The sequence below is a fragment of the Empidonax traillii genome, unplaced genomic scaffold (assembly GCF_003031625.1).
Source record: "Empidonax traillii isolate 1590-97213 ecotype Southwest subspecies unplaced genomic scaffold, ASM303162v1 scaffold357:size1057043, whole genome shotgun sequence".
Lineage (NCBI taxonomy): Eukaryota > Metazoa > Chordata > Aves > Passeriformes > Tyrannidae > Empidonax > Empidonax traillii.
The window spans coordinates 698356-714406 of NW_020955550.1; the positions used below are offsets into that span (position 1 = coordinate 698356).

Consider the following 16051-nt stretch of genomic DNA (forward strand, 5'->3'; position numbering starts at 1 on the left):
AAAAAAAAAAAAAAAAAAAAAAAAAAAAAAAAAAAAAAAAAAAACCAGAAAAGAAAGCAAATAGGGTCATCATCACATTCATTTCATGAAAGTAGCGTGGTGTTGGGGAGAACTCATTAGCCTTTTTGTTCTGCATTATCACCATCATTTATCAGCAGCTGTATCACATGTCACAGCCACTATCCTTTCTGGCATCCAGTGTGGGACCAAAGGACTCCCAGAGAATGCTGAGTTTGGACGCCGGGGCTGTGCCGTGTGATGCACTAGCCACTGTATTAATTGTGGCAGATAGAATTTTTTCCAATATACTCCTAAAGGGACACTCAATAAAGCCATGCAGTGTGATTTACCAACTCAAAGAAGCATGGACAAATAAAACCACATCACGGGCCCGTCCTCCTTTCCCCTGAACCCTCATTTGGTTGTTTGCGCTGCAGGTGTTGCAAGTTGTTTGAAAACAAAACAAGCCCAGCCCACAAGTGAAATAAAAAACAAACATTAGGCTGATCAGTCCACACAAACACAGGCTGCTCGCAGTGAAACACTTCCCTTTAGTTACCTGTCCAGTGATGGAGGTCTGTTAAAGCTTTTGAGAAATCTGCTAATTCTTTAAGCTGTGACTCTCTGATCGCTTCTGTGCACACATGCACAATCCTCCACTGTGAAGCAGAGCTTGGGAAGGAGTTTTAGGAATCAGCCAGGAGCTCCTCCATGGACTTAGTCCTTTAATTACCCAGTGGTAATTGCCCACCTCGTGCATCAATGCAGAAATATGTGGGAAGGGAGCAAATTGCAGCCTCGTCCAGGCAGCTGGAGTTGCAGTTATTGGTTCAAGCCAGCCCTGTAAGAAAGTATCTGCTGTACAAAAGTGGTGCACATCCACCAGCCCATCTAAGAGGAGGGCAAACAGCATCTTTAAAAATATTTTGAACATCAGAGCAGGACGTGCAGGGGCTGATCCCACCCCTCTAGACATGGACAAGTCAGCGAACCCTGTGACTCAGCTGCTGGGAGCAGCAGCACTTGCTTACCCCACAGGCAGATTGTGAGGATTAATTAATATTTGCAAAGTGCTTTGAAGATGAAAAGTAGCATGTTAAGTACTATAAAGTATTATTAATAGTGATAACAAACTGATAATTTTGGAGTGTATGAGTCTATTTTCTTAACCTTTTCTAGCAAGACCTTCCATTGCAAACAGCTGAAGGAGTGACAGTGTTAGAACGGAGCAAAAGAGCTTTGGAAAGATTCTGGCCTTTGGTTTTGTGAGGGGTTCACCAAACTGTGAGCCTCTTGTGGCAGTGTTTGTTGTCTGCACTGAGCAGGGAGAGGTGCTCTGGCTCTGGGCAGCCCCGCTCCGTGGGCAGCCACGCGGGGAAGGTGGAGGGCAGGAGGGAGCCACGGGTGTGGGACTGGATGCTGCCAGTGATGGCTCCTCCTGGTACCCCTTTGGATTTCATGCCAAGAAAATCAGGCCCTGGTGTCAGCCCCAGTCAGGAGGAAGTCTGTCAACGTATTTAATTTGAAACAAGAAACAGTTTCGGTCTTGTATGGCCCAGGTCCTTAAGGCCAGTTTTCTGGCATTATGAAATATGTTTTTCCTCTGAAAACGTTGAGATCTAAGAATTTTGTCTGGAGTGTAAACAGTAGGACTCTCATGAAGAGTAAAATTTATTTCTCAGCTTGATAGGGTCAAGTAACTCTAACTGGGATTAGCTAATGTTTCACAGAACCTGATGTTTTTGTGGCTGGGGAATCCCTGGAGGAAGGAAGATATCCACGTTTGATGAAAAGCTCCTAATAAAATTAGATACTGCTTCTGAGCTTATCAAAGGAAGATGGAAAGTAATGAAAATTAAAAGTGCAGCTCTGGAATCTTGTAAAGTCCTGACAAGATAGCAATCTGGAATCCAGTGTCCATGGCTTTTTTCCCTTTTTCTGCCCCGTATGCCCACGAACACACAACCCTGCACACACTACCTCTGCTATTTTCTCCAGTCAGATGACCTTAGTTATGCCCTTCTCATTTTCCCTCTCTGAAGTCCCACCTCTAAACGCCCACCAAAACCAAAAAAAGTAACCAAAAAACCCCCAGCAAACAGGCTGGGATAACTTGCCAAATCCCAGCCTTTCTCTGATGAGGTGTTACTAAGGACAGGAATCACACCAAAAAAAGAAGGTGAAGCTCCAAGGGATCAAATAAACTTGTCCTGTTCCCTTAATTTCTTTCAGAATTATTAAGTGAAGACCTGGGACATTTCCAAAAAAAGCAGGAATCTTTTTAGGAAAGGGAAAATGCTCATGGCTTTGATGATTTGTTTGTGGTCAGTAAGCAAACTAAGGGGCCAGTGTTCTTCATGAGTTTTACAGGAGCAAAATAGATAGTGAAAGGAAAGGAGAAATAAGAAAGGATGTGTTAAAGAAAGGGAAAGAACTCTCAATACTGCTAAAAATATGTATTTTTAACTGTTTGCCTCCCTCTCTGCAAGCAATTAGCCTTTTTGCTCTCTCATAGACTGGAAATAGGAAAGATTTTCTGATTGTTTGTCCCGTGCCAGTTTTCTGTGTTCCTTTGTGAGACCTTTATCAGGGAACTTGTCAGAGGCACCAAAAGAAATACTCTGCATTCTTCTTTTCCTTTCCATGGGGCTGTCCCAAGATAACCTCTACCATTCTTGATACTGGTTTCTAACAGCAGAGTGTCTGGTTGAACAAATGGGGAGAAATACACGCTGTCAAAATCCAGGTGGGAATGGTGATTTTATTACTGTCTGGTGTACAAGGGGGATATAAAATCTAGCTGTCCAAAAGCTGGAATTTGATCACTCTTTGGATCATTGCTGATGCACCCCGATACCTGGAGCTCCAGCAAGGACACTGCTCAGGTTTTTCTTTTATATTTCCCCCTCCTTTTCCCCCCCCAGGTTTCTTTAATCTGTAATATCAGCAATAATCACTGTGGCATTGTTGCCTTGGCATTCTTGAAGAGTTAGGAGTGGACTGTAATTGAAGAGTTCATTACCAAGATCAGTTGGCTCCTTGATTACAGTGGCAAGGTGAAATATATATCCTCACCAAAAAGCAACTGCTAAACCTTTAGAGAAGTCACCCACTTTTCACTCTTTTTCATTAGGACCCCGACAAGCTTGTCAGCAAAATTAAAGGTATGTCATTCACATCGTGCATGCATTGCAAAGGACTATAAACCTGCCAACCTCTTTGATGAAATAAAAGGGTTTTATTTATGATTCATGTAGGAATATGAGGTTATTTTTATTCTGTCAGTACACTAATAATCAGACAAGAGCTCAGGAAATGAGAAGGCAAACTGACAGGGAAGGTTCTGATAAAGGGGAACCCTCTAGGGTATTTTGCCCCCTTTGTAATCTCCTCTTTAGTGCGAGGTTATGAGCGTGGCATAGCACGATCTTGCAACTAGCCTGGCTCACAGGAACAAAGAGAGTAACTGCCTTAGCAGGACTTGAGGTATAATTCCACCAGAAAAAGAAAATGCTTCCACCAGAGAGGTCTGCATTGCTGTGCTGATGTGAACAGGAACTTCCAGTCCTGTTTTCCAAGAGCACAGTGGGCTGTAAAGAAACCCTTCTTTTCTACTTGCTTTCCTACTGGGCAACATAACCAACCTTCCCAACAAAAGAAAAGAGCCTGTAAACCTCGTACAGAGCCACTGCAAATTTGTTACCTGTTTGTTTTATACTCATTTTTACGGGACCCAAAGCAGGGCATTTTTCCAAGCGCTCCCAGTCCAGCTCAACAGGAGATAGAGCAGCGCAGGAAAGGGAGGATGGGGAAGTGCCTGGTCAGCGTTCATGCCAGCAGAGGAGCTAAGTAGCAGGCTCCATTTCAAACCGTGTCTTCCCCTGGATGTTTCAAGTGTCTTGGCAGTTTTGAAGCTGCTTTAGTTGCGTCCCAGCTCGGCAGAGCTTCTGGAAGTGCGCTCTGTGCTCCTCGGTGTAAGCTGTCATTCATCCCACGAGCACAGCCATGATTATGGAAACACTCCTCGTGAGTAAAAAGGGATCACTGTGTTAGCTGGCTGGCCTTAAGTACGGTGGTTTGCTGAACAGTGGTGTGCTGGCAGGAAAACACAGCCTAGCAAAATATATGCAGGATGAAGTGAAACAAAGTTCACTGGAGGAAGGAAAATAATACTAATCCTTCATTCAATAAGCAGCGAGTTAAGTACATTCTGCGTGTGGAAGAAATGTAAAAGCCAAGGGGAGAAAGCACACACATAAAGGTGATGGGACTGCCTTGCTCTCTAAAGACAACATATGGGGCATTCAGGTATTAATAACAAGGGGAGTTACACCCAAGCTGCTCACACGAAGGTTTAAGGTTTCACGGAGTTTCAGGGTGTTTGAATTCCCTCCAACCAGAGAATCCCCTGGAAGTGAGGGACAAAATGCTGACTTTTCCACAGATTGGTGAATCAGTGAACAGACATGCAGAGGATAGCAACCAGTGTTTGAGATGGGATTATAGTCACCCTTCAGTGCTGTCATCTCTGTGATAATTTTCCATGTTCAGATTGGAGCCTCACAAAGGTTTGGGAGGTTTGGACTTGGCTGTGTGGGGCTGGCTCTGTAAAGGTGATCCAGGTATCAGAGACAGATACAGTCTGGTTGCTGGACTTCAAACTGGTCTCTCTGGTGGTTTTGGGAGACTCCAGAGTGACACCTTCCAGACTCTTGTTTGCTTGCCCCATGCCATCCTACTGATGCTGAGATTAGGGGTAATTTGTAAGGCATGTGTTTCTTTTAATGGAAATCATAAATCACAGAGGGCCTTGGAGAAATGTAGAGCCTGATGGCACTGCTGCCTACAGCATTTTTGCTGTTCCTTTTCTTTGCCTCTCAGTGCTTTCTGGGTAGTCACTCGCTTTCTCTTGCCGTGGATAGACATGGAATCTGCCTTTCTTCTTCTTAGTGTGGAGATTTTCCTTCATTTGTTTGTTTTTGCTCCAGCAGAAGGATTTGTAACAATTTGAAATTCTTGATGGCAAATCCTGCTGCTGTTAGCAGAGGAGCTTGAGGACAGAGGCAGTACTTGAGAGTATTTGAAAACTGGATGTCAGGGGCTGGAAGTGGCGGGATCCTGCTGTTTGCAGAACACTCGGTGCTCGTCCTTGCTGAAAATCTGGCCAACTGGCGAGAGCCAGCCGGGTTTCTGACTACTGTGCGATGTTGAAAGGACACAGAGTAGCCTCAAGGTGCTGCTGTCCCTTTAAAAACCTCCTTCCCTCTGTTGACTCGGTGATTTACAACAAAGCATAATTTCATTTCTCTCAGCTAATTACGAGCCGCTCCCTTCCAAACTCTTGATCTTTTCACACAGCCGAAGGCGCCGCTTGCAAAGCAGGCCCAGGATTTGGGAGCCTGCGCCGCTCTTCCCGCGGCAGCCGAGTGCTGCTCCTTGTCCCTCCCGAGCCTGCCGTTGTGCTGGGAAGTGGAGCAGGTGACTGTTCCATCAGTCCGAGGTTTCCTTCTCGTGGAGCACCGAGGTTCATTATACCCACTTTATCAGCAGTACGGTTTACTGCCGAATCCATGAGAGAGATTCATGTGAAACATGAGCAGAGAGAGAGGCATTGCATCTTTTCATTAATAAGCCCTCTTCTGGGATCCGGCATTAGTGAGATTCAGCGGATCATAGAGCACAGGGGTATCATTTTTACATGATTACTCTAAATTCTTAAACCAGAGGCTTAAGAGAGAGGCTTCTCACAAAGGCAGCTGTGGGAATTGTTAAATGATTGGCACAGCACTCACGATGGGCTGAACCACTGCGGGTACCTCCAGTCACGGGGGGTACCAGCAGGCGTTTCATTACCTGCCATCGAGGGAAAAGCGGGAAAGAGGGAGCGGATCAGACAGAGGAAGACGTGCTAACCCTGCAAAAAATCTCTGTAGTTCTGTCTCTCCTCCTGAACAAAACTCTTGCCATAGCAGCGATGCAGGGCATCATCCCACTGCACAGGTTAAGCTGTTCCCTTCCCATATCTTCCTTGTGTCTGCGCTTATTTTTAACCTGTCTGATCCCGCCTTCATTAGTATGGCTGCTGAAATAATCTCCCTGCAACCTCCACCCCCAAATAATTAACTTTTGACTGGGCAGAGGGTCATTTAATTCCACCAAACAAGACTCTCCTGAGATATGTTGTCTACACAGGATAAACTTGGGTGGCTCAGAGCAGTGGTACACAGCCAGCAAACCTCTGCTGGGTTGTGAGGGGCTGGCATTTACAACAGAGAAAGGCATCTGTGCATTCTGGAGACCTGCATTGTCTTCTTGATGTCATATTTCTTCTGTGATTTCATGTAATTCCATCCAAAATCCTTGCATTCCACTCCCACCGTCATAGCTGCTCAGTCCCATCCTGCTGGGCTGCATTCAAACCAGAATCAGGAAGTTGATGTGGCTGAAATAAAAACTAATTTTTTTTTTTTCTCCCTGGATTAGTTTTCAGATGGATAAGTTCCTCAATCAGTTCCAAAATACAGATGCACAAATGCTTATCCCAGCGTGAGAAAAGGGACCCCACAGGGACCGAAGGGACTGGGCTGCTTCTGTCATTGACAGCCAGAAGTGTCTGCTGAGCTGTGGCTTCCAGTCCCCATTTAGGAAATGGAGATAACAGTAATTCCTTATTTCTTCTTGCCTTCCTATGTTCGGGAAAACCGTCAGCATTAGCCACATATGTTTGCATTTGTCCATGGAGCTGGATCACAGAGCAGGCATTAAATCCATGCAGGCTGCACTGCCTGGGGAGGTTGGTGTGCAAGGAATGAAGCACCAAGGAGCGCTGTCAGTGGGAGATGAACTTCAGAACTGATACAGTGAGTGGAAAGTGTGATGCTGAACTGCAAACCATGACCTGTGAAGCCTCAGTGCTTTCTTCCTGAATCTCTGTCTGCCCTAAAGCTCCTGCTCTGACAGCAGCGACTGCCAGAGTCTTCCTGAGGTATCCTTAACTCTGCAAGAGGAAGGGGACCACTGCTCCCTTTACATTTTTTGGTGAGTGGTAGCAGGAAAACCCTTCCTCAGCTATTTATCCAACATGTTGAAGTCTAGTTGCAAAAACCTCCCTCTTCCCAGTCAGCCTGATCCTGACTGGTGATAGCTGGAGATTGTTTTGAGCTCTGAAGTTTAAAAGAGAGGAGAAGGAGGAGGTGAAGGAAAAGGAGAAGACCAGAACAGACCTATAAAAGCAATAATCCATACTGGAGATTTCTGAGGTCTCCTGCCATAAACTACTTTCAGCCTTGGTGTAAATCCATCAATTTTCAGGTTTTTAGCTACAATTGATTTTAGGCAGAGATGCCCCTCTTTCAGAAGCCTTCTTTCAATCTACTGCTTTCTGCAAGTCTGAAAAGAAAAAGAAAAACAAGAACCAAGAAGGCGAGGTCATGTGGGGGGCTGAAAAATCCAGATCAAACAGCAAAGAACACCCGATTAGAAGCCAACACATTTCTCTTTTCAGTATCTCTGAAATTGTTTGGCAGACTTAATTAGAAACAGGTGCAAGCTATAATATTTATTGCAACAATGCATCATTTTTGTCTGTTTCCAAGGTCATTGTTCCAGCCAATAGGAAGCCAGCAACCCACAGGGAGTATAACTTAGTCTATATGGGTAAAACGTGCATTACTTAACCCTTTATCTAATGGAATGAAATACAACGTTGCACAAAGAGCTGCAGAAAATCCTGGGAGAAATCTTTCCTGATAACAGGTTCCAGTGAAGTAAGTGACATCACCAGCTGAGCTAATAGCGAGCCTTAGGTAAAATGGAGTAGGTACAGATAAGGAATGAGAAAAACACTTTTTTTTTTTTTTTCCCTGCTGCTCTTTCAAAGGCCTGGGTTTATGCAGAATGTGCTGCAGTGGGGAGACCGCAATTGCGCGTTATCTGCCGCCCACTGTACAGCTGGGTCTGCTCCGCGGCGTTGGGATGAGCTCAGCGATGGATTCCTTTGGATATGTCTGTCTCCAGAGGGATGGGGCTGCAGATGCACCTGCATCGAGGCACCCAGGCACGGCCTCTTTGCGCTGCCAGGTGAGAGTGCCAGGGATTTCAAGCCAGAGGAGCCTCGGAGAGAAAGTTGTTGATCCTTCCCGCCTCTCAAAGCTGCAGATTGAGGGAGACGAGCTCCATGCGCTTCTCCCCTGGCTGAGGGAGGGTGTCCCAGCCGGGATTCACCCAGTCCCGCAGCAGTTCCCTTGGTTAGCAGTGACAGTGCCCTTGGTTACAAAAAAAACAAAACAAAAAAAAGACCCCATTTTTCAAAGCCTCCACTTAATTCCCTCATGTGAGTTTTTCTCATAATCTTTGCATGACTTCTTTGTGCTTCCGTGCTCATTTGGGAGTCGGGATCTTCTTTTAAATTCTATTTTACTCCTTTTAAATGTGACAAATATAAATATGGAAACAAAGCAGCAAACGTTAATAGGAGAGGTGTGTGAAATTGGGGCATTTTGCCTTCCTTTGCAGAAGCCGCGGGAAGTTGCCAATATTTCTGCAGACAGAAACTATTTTTTTCCACCTTCAAATCATCACACAGCATAAAATCTGTGGGTATTTGTGTGTCTTTGCAGAGATGCAGGAAAATACAGACCGTCTCTTGAGAATTTACACACTCTGCGCCCTTCCTTGTTCTTTTGGCACCCGCAGCTCCCCGAAAGACACCTCAGCATCAGGTCCTCACCCTTGCCCAGATGAACTGTCCTGTGTCTGCAATCAATTACTAATGTTATGTGTGATCCCAGGAACCATTCTTAAGAGAGCATCATCTGTCCATTCAATTCAGAGGTAAAATAATCCAGACACATCATACTGATGGATTTGGGATTGAATTCTGAGGGAATGTTTAGGGAGAGGCAGATCCTGCAGTCATTTTTAGAGAGCTCAACAGAAGGAAAGATTATCTTTAAAGAGGACCCCTTCTCCCCAACGCCCCCAGCAATGTCCCAGCATTAAATTCTTGGGCAGTGCAGACCTAGCTGGAAACTTTGCAGCTCAGCATCCTTGCTGATTTGTTCCCTTCAGTGATTCTGCTATCTCACACTTCTTAACTGAGCCTGGCTCGTGGCTTGCAAATCCTTTTAGTGGTGGGCTGGTGCACTTGTACATCATCCTGTGCATCACAGCTCTGCTTAGATAATCTGATTCTGGAGGAATTGGTAAAATCCTCTGCTCTGTCTCTCCTCCTGCCCAGAAGCAGCGGCTCATGCAGTGCTGCTCTGAACCTGGGAGTCTGTCACGTTCTTCCAGCCGAGGCTCTTGCCAGCACGTCCCAGGTGTACACAATGAGGAGCACAAGGAAAACAAGGAGATTGGACTTGTCCAAAGCCTGCTAGGATGGCAACTGCCATCCTCTGGAGAAGCCAGGGAGCCAGGAAAATTAGGGGAGGGTGTTGGAGAGCCTCCCTGCACTTGTACAGGCATTTCCAGCCCTTCAGGAGTGCCCAAGGTGAATAAGTGCCAGGGGACAGGAATGAGCAAGCAAGGAATGAGTGAGGGAGCTGAGCAACATGTGGAATGAGCTCTTGGGACCTCTAGGAACACGCTGGGGACAATGGGAATGGTGATCCTGAGAGGCTCTGCTCAGTCAGGCTGTTTTGCTTTGTGTCCCAAGTGCTAAGCCGTGCAGGGGTTGTATTTAACTGGGAATCAGGCAGCTCAAGTTACAGGTGAACAGCTTCAGTCTTGGGACATTTCTGCATTGTACTTAACTGAATAATACCTTCCCTTTCTTCTTTTTTTTTTTTTTTCTCTCATTGATCAAGCTGCTTTTGAGAAAAGTGATACTTTGCATATCTGGCTAAGTGCTGTTAACAGCCTCTGCCTGCGGTTTGTTAAAATTAAAAAAAAAAAAAAAAAGAAAAAGGAAAAAAAAAAAAAGAAGTGTGATCTTGCTGGAGAAGTAATTTGCTTCTCTCCAACCAATGATGGCTTGCACTTTATGCAAATTGGTATCTAGGGACAACAAATCCCATTTAATACATATGCATAGTTCATAAAAAAAACGACGTGAGAGAAAGAGAAAAAAGATAAAGCAACGAGTCAGCAAAAGAACAGGTTCCGAGGAAATTTATTGTCCCAAATTGGACATTTGTAACAGATGATGTGAACAAGTGTTAACTTTGTTTTCAGCAGCTCTTCACGTACATTCACTAGACATCACACAGATTATGTTTTAAGGATCTGAACTGTAATAAAAAAAAGTGTCTGTGGGCTTTGGAGTGTTGTGTTCCATATGGTTGGGGAAGTGCGGAGTTATTGCGACAAGCATCTTGTGAAGCTCATTACGCACGGCGGTGTGAGATGCGAATTGCTGTGCATCGCTATAGGGTACGTACATGACATCCCACAGTCAGCAGATAGCAACTGGAAATGAAAGATATGAAGGCACAGAGTACAGCTTCAGGGAACATGTTAGACAAAACATCTGCTGGTATCAGAAAGCTGCATTATCAGATCATTGTGGCCATGAATTTTTTATAAAGACTTTTTTTTTTTTTTTTTTTTTTTTTAAGCTGCAACTTTGAAAGTGACATTTTGCGAGAAAGTTTTTGATTGAAGTGTGATGTCAGGAGAAAGGCCAGTCTAGTTTATTATCTGTGTAAGAGCCAAAATTGGCAGCCTGAATCAGCTCCTTTCTCCAAGCAGTTGAGTTGGCCATTCATGCACTACAAGAGCTGTTTCTTGATGGCTGATAAAACCTCGACCCAGGTCGCAGGTTGGAGCTTCAGTGCCAAGCTCCTCAGCCAGGAGGTTTCAAAGTTTTTGCTCCTATGGCGTGGCTGGGGTCTGCTGAACGAAATTCACCCCAAAAGCAGAACCTTTCTGCTCAGAAGGTGGAGCAGAGCAAAGCAAAGCTCAGCATCCTCACCTAATTCCCCCTTGAGGGGACCTGTGCAGGCTCCGGGTACCTTCGGTACCTGCTGCCCTGTGCAGATCAGCTGCTCTGTCAGGGATGGCCCTGTCTAAAAATCCATCACACATTTGTTGCTTGCTGAACCTTCTTAACCCCCCCGGCTGTTTTTTGGGAGTGTTGCCCTGAGCCGTGGACATTTCCCTGCTCAGAGGGGCCTCCTACCTACTTAACATTCCTGATGGTTCTGAGGGCAGCGAGATGGCACAAAATGTATGTGCATAGTGTAACTATTTACGTTAAATGGACAGGCATTTTCCATCCTTTCACCTCTCCTGACCCAGCTGTGAATTTTCCTGCAGCAACAGGTACCAATGGAAAACCTGTCTCTGGCTTATCTGTGGATGGTCTCTCTCTCTGTCCAGTCAGATGCCTCAAAAATGCATCCCAAAGTGAGCAGACTTGATTTCCTGAGCTGATTCACTAATAGTTGCCTCAAAGAAAAGACCAAAATTACCCTGATTTTTTTTGGTTTTCCTAAACCTTTCCTAAACCTAAACACCCTGTTTATGTGTAAGAAGGTGGGAGAATGGAGGGACATATCCAAAAGTGTCATGATTTATGAAAGGATTTAGTTGTCGGCAGGAATTTTTTGTGTGATGCTGTTCATTAATGTAATGGGGCTTGCAGAGAGAGCCCAGGGATGGTTCATCCTCTGTCACTGGTACTTAGGGAGCCTGGAATAAGTGAGGGATTGTGCTGGGCTGACCTGTTGCTGAACAGGGCAGTCGTGAGGTGAGGGATGGAGCTGCCGAGAGCAGCTGCCGGGAGGAACGGCGCTCCCGGAGATCAGCCCACACAGGCCACGCTGGAACATCATTTTCCCAACTGCTGCCTTGCAGCAGCATTTAAAAACAGCAGGTGTGTAGGACATGCAGATCCAGGTTTGGCTGTGTCGCTTACCGAGACAGGAACTGCATCAGGGAGGTAATTCAGTGTTCTTGCCGTTGTATAAAAATAACCCTAATGGGTTTTTGTGATTGCTTCCTTGGGATGAGAGGTTTAGAAAATACTGAAAGATAAATTTAATGAAAAAAGAAGCAGATCAAAGCTGAGTAGTTGTTTGCTGGTTTGTTTTGTTGTTGGTGCTTTTTAAAACCTGTTTAATTAGATTTTGGAGGTTGGAGGTTTATTATGAGTGGATATTTTGACTTTAGCTTGCTCATGTATGTGGAAATGAAAAGCTGAATGTGGGTCTTGCATTTCCCAGAGGCATCTCCACTGGACTGGCTTGTACCTGTGTGTTCAGGTGTGAAGCTCCCAAACCCTGGGATGCTCTGGGTTGGAAGGGGGGATGAGAGGGAAATCTGACCTTATCTGAATTTTGGTAATCAAGGAGATCTTTATAGGTGTAAAAATGTGAATCAGAGCCTGCTACATTTTTAATATTCTTTACAAGAGTGAAAAGCTCCTTTATATGAAGCTCAGTGTTCCTTTACTGGCTGCACACCCACACCTGCAGGGAACCCGAGGAAGACTCTCCATTGGATTCCCACTGCCAAGCAGGAACTTGCCTGGGCAGGCTCCTCTCTCCACACTGGAGATGTTTTCCTCTGTACCTGTGTCCCAGCATCCTGGTAGGAAACTGTGTGTACCTGGAGTCAGGAGGCTGGCAGTACTGCAGTCCTTCAAAATGAGACACCAGCCACATTTCTTCTTAACTGTTGTTGTCCCGTGCACCGACCCAGCACTGAGCAAAAATGAGTCCTGCAGTCAGTCCTGTGTGTACAAAGCAAGGAGAAACATTTAAGTGCCTCTTTGGGCAGGCAGTCAGGTACTGCTTCATCTGCAAGCCAATATATCAACATTTACTAATAGGTCTGTGCTAGTGCAGTAGCTAAGTTTTAATAGCAGAGGCTGAAACGTGGACGCATAGTCCACCTCATCCTTTTTTCCCCACCTTTGCTTTCACTTTGGGTTTTCACCACGTTTGAAAGATTTCCTTGGCTGTTCTTCAACTTCTCTCTGCCTCTGTGGGCTCTCCCTGGTAGCAAAACTATTTCTGAGCAGCTAAGTGTTTCAGAGATGGAATGGGTATGATTTCCAGGGATGGAATAGGTAGGATTTCTTATAGAGCACGTCTGCATGTACGTGTAGAGATATACACACACACACACACGTGCATATGTATATGTAAATTTGGCAATGTATATAAAAATTCTGGAATATGGGAAGCTCGTCCCTGGCACAGGCAGTGTGTGCAGTCAGCAGAGCAAGCAGAGGGGGCACAGAGCTGGCACTGGGATGTGGCGGGAGAGCACGGAAGAATATATGGACGTGCAGCTAACGAGAAGGGAAGGGAAGTGGCTGCAGGGGAAAGAGAGATCTAATGGGTCCCAAATGTGGCAAGCACATGTGCTGCCATACAGCAAATGCAAAGTGCCACCACCAGTGACAAGTGGATTGCACCTAAGGAAAACAGCTGTGCCAAGCGCCCAAGTCCACAGTCAGCCTCCCGACCCCGCGTCTCCCCACCTGACACGGATTAGACTGGTCGGGGCTGGGCGCCGCTCTGAGCCCACGTTCCACAGCAATAACGGCTCAGCACATCTCTGAAATAACCCCCTGCACGGCTGCCTGTTCTGCATTTGCAATCCTGCACTCGTGAGGTTGCTTTATTTTGGTTTATCTTACTTAATTTACTCTGCTGTGCCCGGTCCCACATAAACACTTTGATTGTCTGTGTAGATCATTGCATGGTTTAGTGCAGTTCTGTTACAAACCCTCCCACATAACCCTATTATTTGTTAATAACTTTCCTGTTTTGAAGAAACGCCCTTTGACACTTGAGCTGCATCTCCTGTTCTTAGGCATAAATATAATTGTCCCTGGTGAAGAGCATCCCTCTGACTGGTCCTATCTGCTCAGTATATATTTGAATATATAAAATATTAATAAATGATGCCAAATGTTTAATCATATCCGTTTGACTCTATGAGAGTCGGTGTCTTTAGGCTTTCTGTGTTAACTGCTTCTGTGATATCTACATACTGCTGACTTGTTGTTGATCTCGAGTTTTTAAAGCAAAATAAAACTGAGGTTTGCAGTTTGATATGAATTAATCAGGTCTGATTAGACAGGAACAGATCAGGAAATCCCAGAATCTCTCTAATTCAGTTTCATGTGTTACTCGGAAAGAAATAGTTCATAGCTTAAGTGAAAGTGCTATTTATTTAACACTGTTTATTTTTTTCAGAGTGGGGCATTATGATGATGATCAGGGTGTTGGAAAGAAAGCATTTTATTCTATGAAAAAACAGATATTTTAGAATGGAGTCACCTGCTGGTAGATCTCATAAATGTACATAAAAAAATGCTTCCTAATATTATTAGTTTGGTTTTTTTCTCCACATCACCCTGACTGTCCATCTAGAAGCCTCGGTAGCTGGAGCCACAAAACCAGCAGGCTGTATTTAGTTTAACAAGCCAATTTAAAGAGAAAGGTTGGAATTATGTATGGCAGAGGACAGTTATGCAAACTAAATGATTCTTCAGGTAATAATGAGATCCATGAAAGGCAAAGGAGAAAGGACCCTCCTCTCAGGAGGAGAAGGCACGTTCTCCTTCCAGAGTGTGCAAGGGTTGGGAAGTGGAGGGACAGGGCAAGGAGCTCCCAGTCAAAACCTGAGGGGCTCTGCTGATGGTGGGAAGTCCCCAGTGGGAACTTTGCTTTCCCAAACAGGTTCTCCTCTGATGGTGCCCATCTCACGGAGCTCTCTCAGGAAGCAGCAAGTGGAGCTGAGCTGTGTGAGCACCTGCCAGGATCTGCACTGTGAGTACAGTGCTGGAGGCACCACAATCCCACCCCACTCCTCCCTTCCTCCTCACCCTCTGGAAAACAGGCCAGAGACACACAAGCCCAACTGCAGAGCCACCAGTTTGGCTTTTTCATGCAGCTTTTATCCCTCTTTTATCCCTGACTGTTGTGTGCCAGAGCAACAAGCCATATGTTAAAGATGTTAAAGAGCAAATACTTCGCAGCCAGTACCAGCATGTGGAGTCGGGGGGAAACGGGAATAACGCTGGGAGAAGGGGGAAGGAGTGATTATCTGCTAGTGATTATTCGGGAGGGCAGTAGTGGGAGGTGCTGTAAGTGACAGGGATTCACTATGGGACGCAAATCACTTAAGGCAAAGCCATTAGGATCAATTTAAAATACCAAAGAGGGAGGCTAAAGTGACAATAGCATATTTTTAATTGAAATCACAAATATCAGTCTGCAAGATATGGTTTAAAAGACCGGGCAGAGTTGCTTTATCTGAACAGAAGGGAAAAAAAAAAAGAAAAAAAAAAAGGCAGAGATCCAACTGGAACTATGTGGGGTTTTTTTAAAAAAAATTTTAAATCCCATATATATTTTTTTCCTTTTTTAGTATTCTCTTTTCTCTTTATGGTCATGTTATAAATGGAGTTAACTACATTACTAATGCTTTTAATTTGATTTTAATAGAGCCTAGGGCTGAAGCATGGAATCAGCGTGTGTCCCATTAAAGGAAAAATACAGTTACAGGGACAATAAATAGCATGTCCAGATAAACACATTTATGCCTTAGTTTTATTTATTGAGCTAAGTAGCCCATGTACAGAGACTGGGGTTTTTTTTCAGACACTTTTCCAAAGCTGAAGTCCATATGATGAGATTGTTACTGGTTTTGGCACAGCAACGTGAACTTGGTAAAAGAGCCTGGCATGGAAATCCACCGAGTTCTGACATACTCCATTTGCTCCAAACTCTTTGATTTCTGCTCACAGAATCTGACATGTGTTGGGCACTGACCTTGCTCTTTTAAATAAGCTTATTTTAGAGGACCTTTGCAGAACGCTCTGTGTTTGGCCTCGATGTAAGCTGTTAGGGAAATGTAGTACAAACACAGAAGTTGTATGTTTTGAATGCCAGAGATGTTGAGCTGCAGAGCAGTCGGTAAAAGCTGTACTTCTGACAAAAGCTGGACTGCTTTCTGTGCTCTTAACAAGTGTCCTTAAAGAAAAGAAAAAATTACTTACTTAATCCTGCATTTGTGTGAAGGATTTTTATTAATTTATTTTTAGCAGGAAGTTCAGGACCAGATTTCTTTTTCAGTCTGAAATATTCCC

The 16051-nt window shown here is 44.8% G+C and overlaps 1 long non-coding RNA gene across 2 annotated transcripts in view; it reads left to right on the plus strand.

The window, feature by feature from the left end:
* LOC114061773 overlaps nt 1-16047 on the plus strand; it is a 229262-nt gene extending 213215 nt beyond the window's left edge. For both annotated transcript variants that reach the window (XR_003572209.1, XR_003572208.1), the window contains 2 exons: nt 14640-14729; nt 16007-16047. This is a non-coding gene — a long non-coding RNA (uncharacterized LOC114061773). The remainder of the gene's footprint in view (nt 1-14639; nt 14730-16006) is intronic.
* Nucleotides 16048-16051: the final 4 nt, after the last annotated feature.